The sequence below is a fragment of the Nomascus leucogenys genome, chromosome 17, assembly GCF_006542625.1.
Source record: "Nomascus leucogenys isolate Asia chromosome 17, Asia_NLE_v1, whole genome shotgun sequence".
NCBI classification, from domain to species: domain Eukaryota; kingdom Metazoa; phylum Chordata; class Mammalia; order Primates; family Hylobatidae; genus Nomascus; species Nomascus leucogenys.
Window position 1 is genome coordinate 58247231 of NC_044397.1, and position 14334 is coordinate 58261564.

At 50.4% G+C, this 14334-nt stretch overlaps 1 protein-coding gene across 3 annotated transcripts in view; it reads left to right on the forward strand.

Moving 5' to 3' along the window:
• TNS3 (tensin 3) overlaps window positions 1-14334 on the forward strand; it is a 307228-nt gene that overhangs the window by 224503 nt on the left and 68391 nt on the right. The gene's annotated exons all lie outside the window — the stretch shown is intronic.

The window sequence follows — 14334 nt, forward strand, 5'->3', positions numbered from 1 at the left end:
AGAGTAGCCCTGCCCACCCACAAGATCAGAGAGAGGCCCTCCAGAGGTGGGGTATCACAAAGCTCTGGTGGCTGAGACTTGGGTGCTCTCTGTGCCAGTGAGCACAGTTTTGTATCCTTCTTGTAGAATGGGTGAGATTCAGGGAGTTGGTTTGGGGACATTTTACTCCCCACAAGTGCCTGCCAGCCATGAGGCCCTGCTCCCTCACTCTGGTCTGACTTCTGCTGCCACTGGTGTTTTGTGGAAGAGCCCCTGGGTGCTGCTGCCAGGCTCATTGTCCCCGCCCCACTCTGGGTCTCAGCTTGGTTTCAAACTGCACGTGGTGGGTTTTTTGCATCATACCCTTTTAAGTGGGGGAATATTTCAACTGATGATATCCCAGTAACAAAAGAAATGACTCAACCTGTGAAATTTATGATTCTGTGGGTGGCAAAAAGCCAGTTCTGTGGTTTTTTTTTTCATACCTTGAGGGCCCTTTGCTTCATGTTGTCAAAATATTTTATTCATGTTACATCAGCCTCCACCCTGCGATGACAGGAACCTGGCAGGCCCTGTTCTGCTTGCAGACAATGCTGTGGCATTCCCACCAGGCATTTAATGTCCCTCCCAGACTCGGCATCTGCTCTGTTAGTGCTAACCCATGGCTGATAACCTGTGCATCCTAAAGAAAGTTCAGAGCAATGGAAACTGTCAGCTTTTAATAATTGACCATGGAGAGCCCATTGATTTAAATTGTGTGCTAAACCCCAACCAAAGGAACCAAATGTGAAAGCTGGAAGAGTGCTTTAGGATTCAGAAAGCAGCTCATCTACAAGCTCTGATTCCGTGGCAGAAGGCTCACAGCCTCACAAAGTGGAGACATGCAGACAGTCCCACCTCATTTCAACTCTAGAGTTGGGGAACGTGCCGGGGGTGCTCAGCCAGAGCCTCTCAGACAGGCCTTGTGAGGCAGAGGGATCCTTACCAGGCAGATGGTCTGGAGGAGAGGTGGACCGGGAGAAAGCATAGTGTGCCAGGGAAGTTCAGTGCCGGGGAGTGAGGCTGGAGATGCAGATAGGCCCCACCACGGAGGGCCAGGATGGGGGCCAAGGAGCACGGCTCTTCCCTGAGGGCAGAGGCGAGCCTCGGGGTCTTGGGCTGGGCCCTTGCTTCCTTTTTTTTTTGGCATGGTTACTGTCTGACCAGAAGAGAAGGCACTGAGAAGGTGCACTGAGCCTGGGAGCTCCATTAGGGGCCCAGAGACAATGGGGGATAGCATTTAGGCAGGATGGGGGTGCCATGGGGTGACACTGGCCTCCAACTCTGCAGAGGAAGAATCTCAGGAGGGAGGAAGGGAAGTAAGCAAGTGGGCCCCAGCGCCTGCGCCTGTAGCAGCTGGACATTGGAAGAATGAAGGGGCCTTGGATTTGGCTGTTGGTGATCTGGGTATGGGGGTTTCAGAGCCGTGCTAGGGACACAGGGGATCCATGGTACTGTCTAAAGGTCCAGGTGTCGTTATTTCTGTACTGTGTGTTACGGGCGTCACCCCGTCAGTGCCGGGCCCTCGAAGCATGGGGGAAGACACCAGCGTGTGCATCTGAGGTGGAGGATGGAGGAGTGACTGCAGCACCAGGCACAGACACTCCTGGAGCCCCCCAAGGACTCAGGCGTCAGTAAGAGACCAGGGCTCATGCCAGCACCTCCGCCTTTCGGGGGCTGTCTCTGGATGGTCACAGTCAGCCCAGGGTCACCTTTTCTCTGAGAGGCTTCCCTTGGCCACCACCCCCTCCAGGCAGCTGGGTGAGGTCCTAGGATCCAGGTCTTATAAGAGTGACTTCCAGGTACTCACATCAGAGAACCAGGATAAAGGAGGTCTGGGAGCCAAGGAGCCAGGGCCCCGGGCGCTGGACGTGTGTCCATGAGGGACTCTTGCTCTTTCTTTGCTACCACAGGCAAAACAAGGCTTTTTCTCCATCTGTGAGCTTCAGTCTCTGGAGGTGGCTGAGAGAGATGGGATATTTATGTGCCTTGAGAGCTCTAAAAAGAGACTCCTCTCCAGGGGTCAGGACTAGACACAGCTCCTCTCGACCTTCAGACCCTGATGCTTTAGGGCCGTGGGTATGAACAGGCCACGTGTATGTGAGTGCACATTTAATAACCAAGTCAGCCCACTGCACTACAGGGAGCTCTGTGGGTGTCTAATTTGGAAAACATTTTAGAACGAGAAACTCAAGTCTGCTTGGGGAAACTGCCATTGCAATTACTTTCTTTTATTGCATAAAACCAACTTTGAAATTTTAGAGTTGATGAGTCATTTCCATTTGCCCCAGAGACTCTCACCCTGCAAAGCAGGGGGACTTGGTTTCCCACCCTGCCACCTTGACAGGCGCTCTTCAGAGATGCTTCAGAGCGTCTTCAACACTGCTGAGAGGCTAGGGCCACAGAGGAGAAGGTGCTATCTGGGCCTTCTGGGACTTTGAGGTGTGGATTCCAGGCTACCTTCTGCTCAGTCTGCATTGCCCGTGATAGCCACAGCAAGGGATCTTCACTGGTTCAGGCCCGAAATGAAGTATCGTTTCTATAACAGATACCTTCTAATGCCATCTTTACTCTTCTGAGATGAAAGTCATAGCGAATATAACCTCCTTAAGCACATATTAAAAACTAAATTTAACACCCTAACACTCATGTCAAAGGAAAAACAAAAAGAAAGTAATTCCCAATAAAGTCATAAGCATTTTGAGATGAAAATCTTTGGTCCGGTCTGGCCCACACTGGAAAACAGAAACCATCCCTCAGGTTTAAAAAATACTCATTAATTTTTTATTGTGGTGAAATACACATAACATAAAATTTAGCATTTCAATCATTTTTAAGTGTACTGTTCATTGGTAGTAAGGACATTTGCATTGCTGTGCAACCATCATTACTATCTAGTTTCAGAAATTTGTCATCATCCCAAAGGGAAACCTTATACCCCCCTGAAGTCACTTCCCGTCCACACCTCCCCGCCAAGCCCCTGGCACTCACTTATCCCCTCCTGTCCCTGGGGATGTGCCTACTGTGGACATTTTACATAAATGGCATCACAAAATACGTGCCTTTTGGGCTGGCTCCTGTGACGTGGTGTGTGATGTTTTTGAGCTGGATGTGTTATAGCCCATGTGGGAACTTCAGTACTGTTCATGGTAGAGTAATATTCCACAGCAGGGATAGAGCACAGTTTGTTTATTCATTCCTCTCTCGATGGAGACTTGGGTTGTTCCCACCTTTGGCCTTGGTGAATGGTGATGCTGTGATCATGGGTGTGCCCGTGTTTGTCTGAACACTTGCTTTCAGTTGTTTGGGGCGTTGCCCAGGAGAGGGGTTGCTAGGTCCTATGGCAACTCTGTAACTTGTTGGGGAACTTCCCCACTGATGCTTGAAAGTCATTTGGTATCACCAGGTCTCTGGTGTGTTTCATTTGTCCCCAGAAGCTCTGCCTGAGCTGCACTGGAAGTGGGCTGGTCTGTGTGACCCTAACGGCCTGAGTGCTGGCTCAGGGGACCTGCTAATTTATGGAATCCTAGGTAGGTGGTGGTAGAATTCTCTCCCTCTGTCAGGGTGGAGCAGTTATGACAAATCCACAGTCTCAGGGACATAAAGCAACATGGTCTTTTTCCAATCATGCCACATGTCCACTGCGTTGTGGCTTGACATGGGCCTTATGCCAGGACCTGGGATGAGGGGCGAGCCCTCTCTGTGCACCCAAGGCTGCCCACACTCCTGAGAGCACTGCCGGCTCCCATGGCTTCTGCCAGAAGTCACCGGCTGTGTCGCTCCCCACAGTTCATCAGCCGGGTGGAACTGTGGCCACACTTATGTTCAGTGCAGCCCATGTGGCCCCGAAGGTGGACAGCCCTTGTATCCGTACTGAGGCATGGGATAATAAACGCCACAGTGATTAAAAGAGGAAATGTTGGCCAGGCGCAGTGGCTCAAGCTTGTAATCCCAACACTTTGGGGAGCCAAGGCGGGTGGATCACGAGGTCAGGAGTTCAAGGCTAGCCTGGCCAATATGGTGAAACCTCATCTCTACTAAAAAATACAAAAATTAGCCGGGCATGGTGGCACGTGCCTGTAGTCCCAGCTACTCGGGAGACTGAGGCAGGAGAATCACTGGAACTCAGGAAGCAGAGGTTTCAGTGAGCCGAGATCGCACCATTGCACTCCAGAGTGAGACTCTGTCAAAAAAAAAAGAAAAATAAAAAGATGAAGTGTTTGTGGAAGAGGCCAGTAAGGTCACGTGATAGGGGGTGATCCAAAAAGAAAACCAATGCATGTGAACAGGCAGGCATTGGAGCCTGTACAGAAGCCCCGTTGATGGGGTATTTGGGGCGGGGCAGTGTGTGAGGCAGGCGGGGGTCCCCCTTTTGTGGTTTGTAGCTTTTCACATCTGCACGTAAGGTTACAGTTGACTTACAAAACACGGGGTATTGCTGGCATTTCTCATGTTGGAAGGCTTCATTGTGTGGACGTATCATTTCCCTTTTAAATATGCCTTTTTAGAAGAAATGCCACCACCTAGCCATGTACTTCAGTGTTTCCCAGTGGGAAGAATTTTCAATTTTGCAGTCTAAAAAATGGGATTCCCTCCCTCCGCCTTCTGTTGCAGTTTTGCCGGCGCCTACCCGTTCTCTTAGAATCAGGGTTAGGCATGGAGACAGCCCGACTGAGGAGGGTGGGCCTGGGACGGGAAGGCTCTTCCCTGGGTTAGTCTTGATATGTCCATCAGAACCCTGGCTAATGGTTTCCTAATACATTACGTTGTAAAAAACTGCAAGTTGTGCTGCTCTTTAAGGCTATGCCCTCCACGTGGAAGGGGCTGGTCAATCAGTCCTGTTTCAGTTTTGGGAGAAGGCTCCTAAAACCATTTCTGGGAGCATTTCAGCTGGGAGGAGTGTTGGGGCATTCTTGTCATGCCACCCTGCCTCCTTTTACACACTGTCTTGAAAAGATTCATGTGTGTGTGTAAATGAGCTGAGGTCTGGAGGCCTCAAGCTCACCGTGAAGCAGTCTTTGCCTGTTATTTGTTTTCACTCCTAGGAATGCAAGGGAGCTTCCAGAGCCTATCAGGCACACCTGTGTGATGTCGTGCGTCATTCCTAGAGGATCACATCAAGATAAATCAGTAGCTTATGGGGACTTTACCTTCTAGTGCCCAGATAGAAAATGAAAGAAGGCATGTTTTAAAATAGGTAATGTTCTAGCATGTCATGAGTTTTCACCTGTTCTTTTTATTTTTAAAATTAATTAATTAATTTGTCATTTGAGATAGGATCTCACTTTGTCACCCAGGCTGCAGTGCAGTTGGTGTGATCACAGCTTTGACCTCCTGGGCTCAATTGATTCTCTCGCCTCAGCCTCCAGAGTAGTTAGGACGACAGGCATGTGCCACCATGCCTGGATCATTTTTTTTTTTTTTTTTTTTGTATTTTTCTGTAGAGACCGGGTTTCATCATGTTGCCCAGGCTGGTCTGGAACTCCTGGGCTCAAATGATCCACCCTCCTCAGCCTCTCAAAGTGATGGGATTACAGGCGTGAGCCACTGTGCCCAGCCCCTGTTTTTTCTATGTTTTAATTAACTTATTTATCATCGTATATATTTAAGGTGTTTAACATGATATTTTGTTTGTTATACCTATACATAGGGAGAGGATCACTACAGTCAAACAAATGGACATATCCACCACTTTACCTAGTTACTTTTGTGTAAGAGCACCTAAGGTCTATTCTCTTAATCATCAATATTGCATCCTGAAGATTTGCTCAGGGAGCAGATTCTGTCTCTTTTAGAACAGGGGTTGGACACTTTGGCTTGCATGTTGGAGTCACCTGGGGAGCTTTAAAAATGCAGATGCTAAAAATGTGGGTACCTGCTTCTACCTCCAGAGGGTGGCAGATTGAGTTGGCCCTGGTGGGGCCTGGATGTCAGACTTGCTTTAAAAATGCTCCCCAAATAACACAGTGCGAATTCAGGGTTGAGACCTGCTGTGATTCTTGAGCTTGGTTGTGTGTTGGAAACACTAGGGAGTTTTTAAAAATACTGACACCTAGGTCTCACCACTGCAGGTTCTGACTTCACAGGTGAGGCCTGAGCTTCCGGATTTTAGTGATAAAAGGTGGACAACGGCCTTTGAGAACCACTGTTGTATATTTGCAGTTCTCAACTTAGGTGCGTGTCCCAGCCTCCAGGAAAGCTGGCCCTTGGCTCATTGAGGCTGGAACGTGCTGCAGGGTGGTGCCAGGGTTTGTGACCCTGCTGTGGAATTTAGAGGACAGCCAACAGTCACGTATCGGCTATCAGAGGCAGAGGCAGGTGACCCCATGGGCTGCCTTCCACTTGGGTGGTGGCTCTATTTCGCCAGGGCAGAGTGGGCTGTGTGACCCCCCACAGTGGAGAGAATGCGGTGACATGAAGTGTGTGAGTGGGCAGCATGGTGGGTGTCTGCTCCTGGACACTTGACCCATCTTCCTTCCCCTCCCTCCTCCCACTTCCCGGCAGAAGCTCAGGGCCCGGGATCTGCCAGGCTGTGCGCTGGCAAAGATCAGTCTCCAAGAGCAGTCTGGATCACAGAATCACAGTTCAGGGTCAACATAAGTACTGACTTACCAATCAGGATGTGTTATTTCACACTCTCAATTAGTTTACATAATTGGGAGTTCATTGTATTTGGACAAGGTGGAAAGTTGCCCAAGAGCTTTGTGGGTGTTTTAAACAAAATTTAAAAAACATTTTCTGGCTAAGTGATCTGAGAAGCCCCCTCCTGCACTTCAGACTGCTCAGGGGTGAATTGATGGCAACAGTGCTGACCCCCAGGCTGGGCTGAGGTCAGACCCGCATGTGTTTAGTGCAGCACCCAGTGTCTTGGCCTGAATGCCTGATTCTCCAGGGCTCTGACGGTGATGCATTCCCTTCTCACGAGGCCCCCGGGTGCCCCCAGTCATGGACTGGCTTTCCTGCTCTTTCCTCAGAGCACGTGAGGATTCCCTGTCAGGACTGTCCCCCACCCGGTCGTGGTGGCTTTGGATAAGGCACATCCTAGGATGCACCTAGGGCTGAGGCCCAACCATCCCCAGCTCCCCCTGTGGGGACCGAATGACTGAGCGTCCTCCTGCCTCCCAGTCTCTGTGTCCTTTTGCACCCTGTGGTGAATCCCAGATCCTGCTGGGCGTGGTGGTGTCTCAGGTGACCCTGCACAGCCTGCTGGCTGGGCAGCCCTCAGCACGTTTCCTTATCTGTCCTTGATGCCAGCTCCACCCGTGAATGACAGTGAGACTGCTAAATGAGGAAGCATGCTGGTCTTTGGGAGTGGCAGTGTAGGGGACTCTGAGGCATGTGTCCCATTTTACACTCGAGGTCACGTGGTTCCCAAGGCTCTGGGTGGGTAGCACCCAGTGTCTGGAGGGAAGGAGGCTTGGGTGAAGACAGCTAAATGCCTGGTGTGGGGACTGGCCAAGGAGATGGGCAGCGTCCAGTCATGTGACCTTTGGAGACCATGTTACCATGTCATGTTTTGGTGGACAATGAGCATGTCACCGTGACAAGAGGGGCACAAGACTGTGTAAAGAAAAAGCCACTGCCTGTCCCTCCCTCCACAGAGACCCCCAGCTGCATGGAGTGGGTGAAGCTGCACATCACCTGCAGATCACCGGGGTCCGTATTCACCGGGGCTTTTAAGGGGCCTGAGATTTCTGCACTGAGTACGCATGGCCTTTGTAAGGAGAGGATGCAGGATTTTTTTTTTTTTCCCTGGCTGGGAACTGGCAGGGAAGTAAGGGCAGCTCCTCCCCAGCACCTGGGCCTCAGGCTGGGAGCAGGGTGGGCACAGGTGTGAGAGATCAGGGTGTGGGTGCCATGGGTGCAGGCAGATGCAGGTGCTCCCCCCCGGCCCCCGCAGGGCTTTGGTTGCTGCCCTTTGCCCGTGAACGTCCCTGTGTGGGAGCTTGGGTTTTGTTCCCTTTCTCCTTGGTTCTTCTGAGAAGGGGTACCTTGGGGAGCTGAGGGTGGGAGGGCGGATCGCCCAGAGCCCTGCAGGTGCTCTCCAGTGCTGGCAAGGTCCCTCTTGTCCCCTTATCAGCCCCTCCCAGAGGTGACAGCCATCTGTGTGGTGGCAGCTCCCTCCTGCTCCCATGAGGTCTCCCTTTTCTTCTCTTTTCCTGGATTTGACTTCTTAACTGAATAGAAAAATATATAGGCATGCACAGTTTTGTAGTAGTGTTCAGAGAATAGGTCTTAACAATATCATTATTCAATTCATGATTTCGTTGTTCAAACTGCCCAATCTCATTGTATTACAGCCAGTTCTTTGTTGTACCTTGGAATTTGTGTGTGTGTGTGTGTTTTGTCGTCTGTGTTTTTTTGTTTGTTTGTTTTCCTTTTGATGCATATAATGTAATATTCTTGGTGAAGGCCGTACCTCCCCTTTCTGCAGGTGTGAGTGGGAGGGCTGCAGGTTGCGGACTGAGACCTGAGGCTACACTGCTGGCCCCTGCAGTTTTACCAGAAGCTCAAGGATAGGATGGTTGTAGGGCAAGGCCCCTTGTGGTCCCAAGCAAGACCAGGGCAGCTGAGGAGGGTGGAGGAGGAGGGGTGCTGGGCTGTGGTAGGGGGGAGGCCAGGCGACAGGAAGAGACTGCTTCAGGTGTGGTCATTTCACGTTGATGTGAAGTGCGTAAGAAGTAATTGATGGACTCAAACAATTAAATGATTGCCTCGGGGAGTGCTCAGGAATTAAGTTTCAGTGAGGAAAAAGAAATGTAAAAGTCATGGGTGTCTTCATTGAGATATGTGGCTCTTCACAGGTTCCAGGGAGCTTGGTTTGCTTCCGTATGTTTCTATGTGTTTTTCTAATCTTCTGCAATGATAGAACATCATACTAAAGAAAACTATAAATCAGTCCCTTTGGAAGAGAGATTTGGGGTAGAGAGAGTTTTACTAAGTGCTAGGGTTTCCTTTGGATTTAATTCAGAAGTCAGTGCCTCAGCGCCGGGGCTCCTAACCTGTGGCCTGGGCTCACCTGTTCACCCCTCACCTCCTTACCTCTCAGGGCCAGGGCTCCTAACAGGTGGCCCAGGGCTCACCTGTTCACCCCTCACCTCTTCACCCCTTCAGAGCTCACCGACTTATTAAAGAAGTACTGAACCCTCAGGGTGTCTCAGCTTGGACAGACTTTAGAGCTGAATAAGACCTGATCCTTGTCCCCACCTTGGACAGCTGGCTGCTACTGCCTCTGTCCCCAGAAAGCAATCCAAGAGCTCTCTGAGCTGGCAGTGCAGAGGTACGGAGCTTGCTGTTTATGCAGACCTTCTCTGGAGAGGTGAGCATTGATCTTGGTAGGCAGTGTACCAAAGCTAGCAAATGAACCGCCTGAGGAAATGTCCCCAAGCTGTGGCTTCTCATAGGTCACCAGACATCAGAGTGTGAAGCAAAAGTGCTTTGCTTCTCCCACCTCAGCCCCACCTGCAGCCACCTGAAAAGAGTGGTTCTGGAAGTCCCTGGTGTAACTTTGGTGTAGCACATGGGCCGTGGGCTCTGTGTGCACACTTGAGACCCAGCCCAAGTCACCACTGCCATGGAGTCACCTGTGGACCCTGGGGCCGGGCTAGTCAGAGCAGTGGATGGGATGAGGAGCTGGGGGCCTTGAGTGGAGGGGCAGCTCTCAGTGAGAAGAGGGTGCCTTTGGCTGCATCTGTCCCTGGAAGGGAGCCAGGAACCAACCCCTCTACAGTGGAGATGCTGATGGGTGGCCTCGTCCTGGAGAAGGGGCCAGGATGGAAAGGACGGACCTCTAGGAACAGCCAGCGCCCTGGCTTCCTGACAGGCAGCTCCCAGGTGGGGAGAAGGGCTTGTTTGACACAGGTGTGAGGTTTGCAGATACAGGGTGATGAGGTGAGGACCGTATTCAGAATGCAGAACCTGACTCTCCACCATGACGGACCACCCATCTGTGAGCAGCACATGCAGCTGTGGGGCCGTGTTGGAGCACAGGGTGGGTGTGAGTGAGGGTGTGAGACTGTGCATGAGTGTATGAGAGACTGTGTGAGAATGAGTGTGAGACTGTGAGGCTGTGAGTGTACAAGACTATGAGACTGTGAGTGTGACAATGTGTGTAACATGAGAAACACTGTGAGAGACTGCACGTGTGTGAGTGCCAGTGAGTGTAGTGTAAGTATATGAGAAGGTGTGAGAGCATGAGTGTGTGTGTCTGCTTGTGACTGTTGTGTGAGTGTGGGTGACAGTATTAGTGCGAGGGTGTGTGAGTGTAAGAGTGTGTGGGAGACTATAAGAGTGTGAAGTGTGCAGGTGTGTGAGTGACGTGGGTGTAAGAGTGTGTGTGCAAATGCATGAGTGGCTGAGTCTGCATGGGTGTTATGAGAAAGTGTGTGTAAGAGACCATGTGAGAGTGAGTGTTCATACACGTGTCTGCAAGTGTGTGGGTGTGAAAAAGTGCCGGAGACTGGGAGCACATGAGAGTTTGACTGTGTGCATGTGAGTGTGTGGGTGTGTGCCTGTGAGAGAGGTGCGGGGTGTGTGGGAGGGGCAGCCCTAGCCTCCAGGGCGCACTCCTAGCATGGTCCATTCTTTATGGACGGGGCCCGTTTTGGAATCCCACTCTGAGCTTAGTTCCTGCTCACTGTCGCACCCGTGCCGTAGGGCCTTCCTTGGTTCTTTCTTGTACACAGCAGACATAGGTGCCGTGGTCTGGCTTCCATCGCCATCTCTGCCCTAGACGTTGTGCACCGATTAAAGGGAGGCAGCGCCTGGTGGAACGTCCTGGGCCTGGATGTGGCACCGGGGCCTTGACTGGATTCTGTTCCACTAGTGGGCTTCCTGGGCATCTACCTTGGACCCAGCGTGGCATCTCACGTTCAAGTTGTCTTGCCTGAAGAAGACAGCTAGTGGGCCTGCCTTGGGTCTCTGTTGAACAATTAAAGGAGCACAGAGATTCCCTTTGTTGAATAATTAAAGAAGGGAGAGAGAGACCCCTGCTGCAGGGCGCCTTGCATTGTAACCTCTGGGAAGCATAAGCCCTGCTCACTATAAATGAGAATGTCACTTCCACATCTCCTCTGAGCATATTGGTCCAGAAAACTACCTCTCACATTAATTTTCATATGGCTATCAGACATGGGAGATTTATCAGAGGGAAGGGAAAGTGTAAGGATCAAACCCATGAGTTTGGGAGAATACAGGAACTAATACTAATGCAAAATTAGAACGGGATTTGGGAAAATTCAGTACAGCAGCACAGAGTACTAAAAACAAAAGAAGCTTTGTTCCTCTCGAAGATAATCTCTGTGTTGTTTCCCTAATTTTAAAAGGTAATACATATTACTAGCGAAAACACTGAAAGATAGAAACATTTACGAAAAAATATGAATAGTGCCTAGAATTACACAACCCAGAGAGAAGCTCTTATGAGCATTTTAGGACATTTCCTTAGTTTTTAAAATTAAAGTGAAACCACACTACACATGCATCTTTGCCCACTGTCTTTTGTCACTTAATGTTGTAGCGTGTTTGCCCACTTCAAGTCCCATAAAACTTGACTTTTAATGACAACATAAACAGTCCGTTTCGAGTGAGGCCCATTATAACACTTACTGCCTGCAGCTGTGTGCCAAGCTCCAGCCTTTGCTGCATTATCTGTAGGACCCCCTAAGCCAGCTTTGTGTCATTCTCATTTCATTCTGGAGATGGCTTTGAGGACTCGTCCCCTGTGAGCAGAGAGGCAGAGTCCACCCCTGCCAAGTGGCCCTGGGCTAGCCTCTGAGTGAGCATCTACTGCTGGTGGCAAGACGTGGGTTCGACGGCAGCTCCCGCCAGCTCGGTAGCAACGCCTTGAGCAAGCTGCCCTCTCTCTCCTTCTCTGACCTTCCCTGTAGCCAAGGACTCTCAGATGGGAAGAACTTGAAAAACGTCCCTTCTTCCTTTTCTCTAGACTGCTGTGCACTCAGACCCTTTGGAAATGCACCCCCACCAGGTTCTCTGCTGGACCCCATGTATTTACTTAGACACTTGGCAGATTTCCTAAGACTGGGAAGAATAAGCCATTGTTAAATCTGAAATTCACGCGAGAGACAGAAGAATTTGTGAAACCTTTGCTGGCTGCCCCATCAGGACATGTCCAGGAGGAAGAGTGCCCCTTCCTCAGCAGGATGAGCGTAGCCTTCTTGATCCCGGGGCCCATGGGGCCCCTGTCTGCCCTGTGTAGGCTTTTTGAGGTGGGAAGGGATGGAAGGGAAGGAAAGGCACCAGTGGGTAAGGAAGAGTGACCACAGAGGAATAAGAGTTGGCAGTTGTGGATTTTAAAGTCAGATACATGTGGTGACAAATCATTGCTCTCTGCTGACTTGCTGGGTGGTGTAGGATGAGTACTCAGACCCGAGCCTCCGTTCTCCTTGTCTGCAAAAAAGACGTAGCAGGCCGCCTTAATGGAGTGATTATGGGCTTTTCTCCATGAGGGCACCTGCCCAGGCTTAGACTGTCACTGTTGCTGGATAAACGTTGGTCTCCTGTTTTTCTTTCTTTTGTAACTACCTCCTGGGCAGATGTGGGTGCATCCTAGCACTTAGTGGTGTTGCAATATCTTAAACTCTGTTTCATTTTGCCCTGTTTTTTCCGGCGTTTCAAAATAAACTTCTCCATTTCCAAGGTTTGCAGTCCGAGAGGAAGGGATCTCCACACCCCACAGAGGCCTGAGCCTTGCTGACCTGTGTGCCTGTGTCTTTTCCCTTTTGGGAATGGAAAGCAGGACCTGCAGGGCTGAAGCCACACTTTCTGTACAGGCCACATCCTGGAATCCAGGGCCTGGTGGCGCTTTTGCAGGTGACTTGACTCCCCCATTCGTCCTGCGCTTGCAGAGCCTCTTTCTGGCCTCAGACCCACAGCTGCTCTCCGTCGCCAAGTTCCCTCAGTTGTGGAAACCATCTTATTCCTGGTGGTCCCAGTGGCAGGATACTGAGAAGTATCGATCCATCCAGAGGGAGAAGCATGTAGTTCTGCTTAACCAGACATGGTGCCACACAGATTTTAGCACAAGCACTGGAGGTGGGATAGTAAGAACATTTTTTTTGTTGTTGAGACTTTGAGACTTTTTTTGAATGAAGAACATTCTGTTTTTCATTGTAATTCTTTGGGGAGAGAGAGAATTGAGGAAAAGTTTCAAATCCGTGTGTTCAACAGGGACATTGCTGGGGCCAGCTCACAGAATGCCTGTGTTTCAGAGCCTCTGGTTTGGGAGGCCCAGGACGGAGCCCACTGTTGGCTCCGTGTCAGCTCATGCACAGATTGTATTCCCTGGCTGCTCTAAAGGAGACATGTTGAAGGAAACCTCCAAGTTGAAAGGTTAGAAGAAGTCCAAGTGTCCTGCATTAAGACTTATGTTTTAGTCCTGGAAATTCCTTTTCGGACCCTGTTACGACCTGGATTTGCCTTTGAGTTAAGCTGCAAGGCTGTGCTGGCTGTTGTCAGCTAACCCTAATGGGACCTCAGTTTCTGAAGCCAGTGAGTTTCCAGCCTCAGGCCTGAGGTCAGAGTGCGTTAACATGCGCTTCCCAGCCGCCTTCTCCAGATCAAAGAGAACACTTGACCACACTGTCCACAATTTTCTTCTTCTTATTATTACTATTTTTAGTTGAGGCATAATAATTGTACATATTTATGGGGCACAGTGTGATATTTTGATAAATGTATACAATGTACAATGCTCAAATCAAGGTGATTTGCATAGCCGTTTTTTCTGTGTGCTTCATGCAACACTGCATGTTGGAATGATATTGCCATGTCATTTTTGGTAAAACACCACATACTGTCTTGCATGTTGAACAGAAGTACTATTCCCTCCCCTTTGAAAATTACCTCTCTGGAAGTGACCTCTGAAGTTCCAGGCTGTGAGTGGACTGTAATGTCAGTACAGGGCAGTGGAGCTCCTGGTGCCCTCCACGGATAGGTCCTCCCTGGTGGAATGAATTCCCTTGAGGCCAGCGGCATGGCTCCTTTTTCCAGGGAGGGGACCAGGCTGTCAGTCACTTGCCTGTGGCCATGGCACTTCCTTTCCGTCACTAACACCCAGGGCTATTGCCTGCCACCTTGATTGCTTCAGGAACAAACTCCACGTCTGAGCTGAGCACCAGGTGGTGCGTGGGGCCAGCCTGACTTTGTGACCTCATACCTCCGCTAGCCCTCTTTAAACTCATTCTTGGAATGGCTGCAAATGCATGTGTGTGTTGAAGAGCACTGGAGTGAGGGTGGTCCCCTCCCTGGCCTGCAGCACTTGCGTCCTGTGGAGGGTGGTGAGTGCGAGGACGAGGA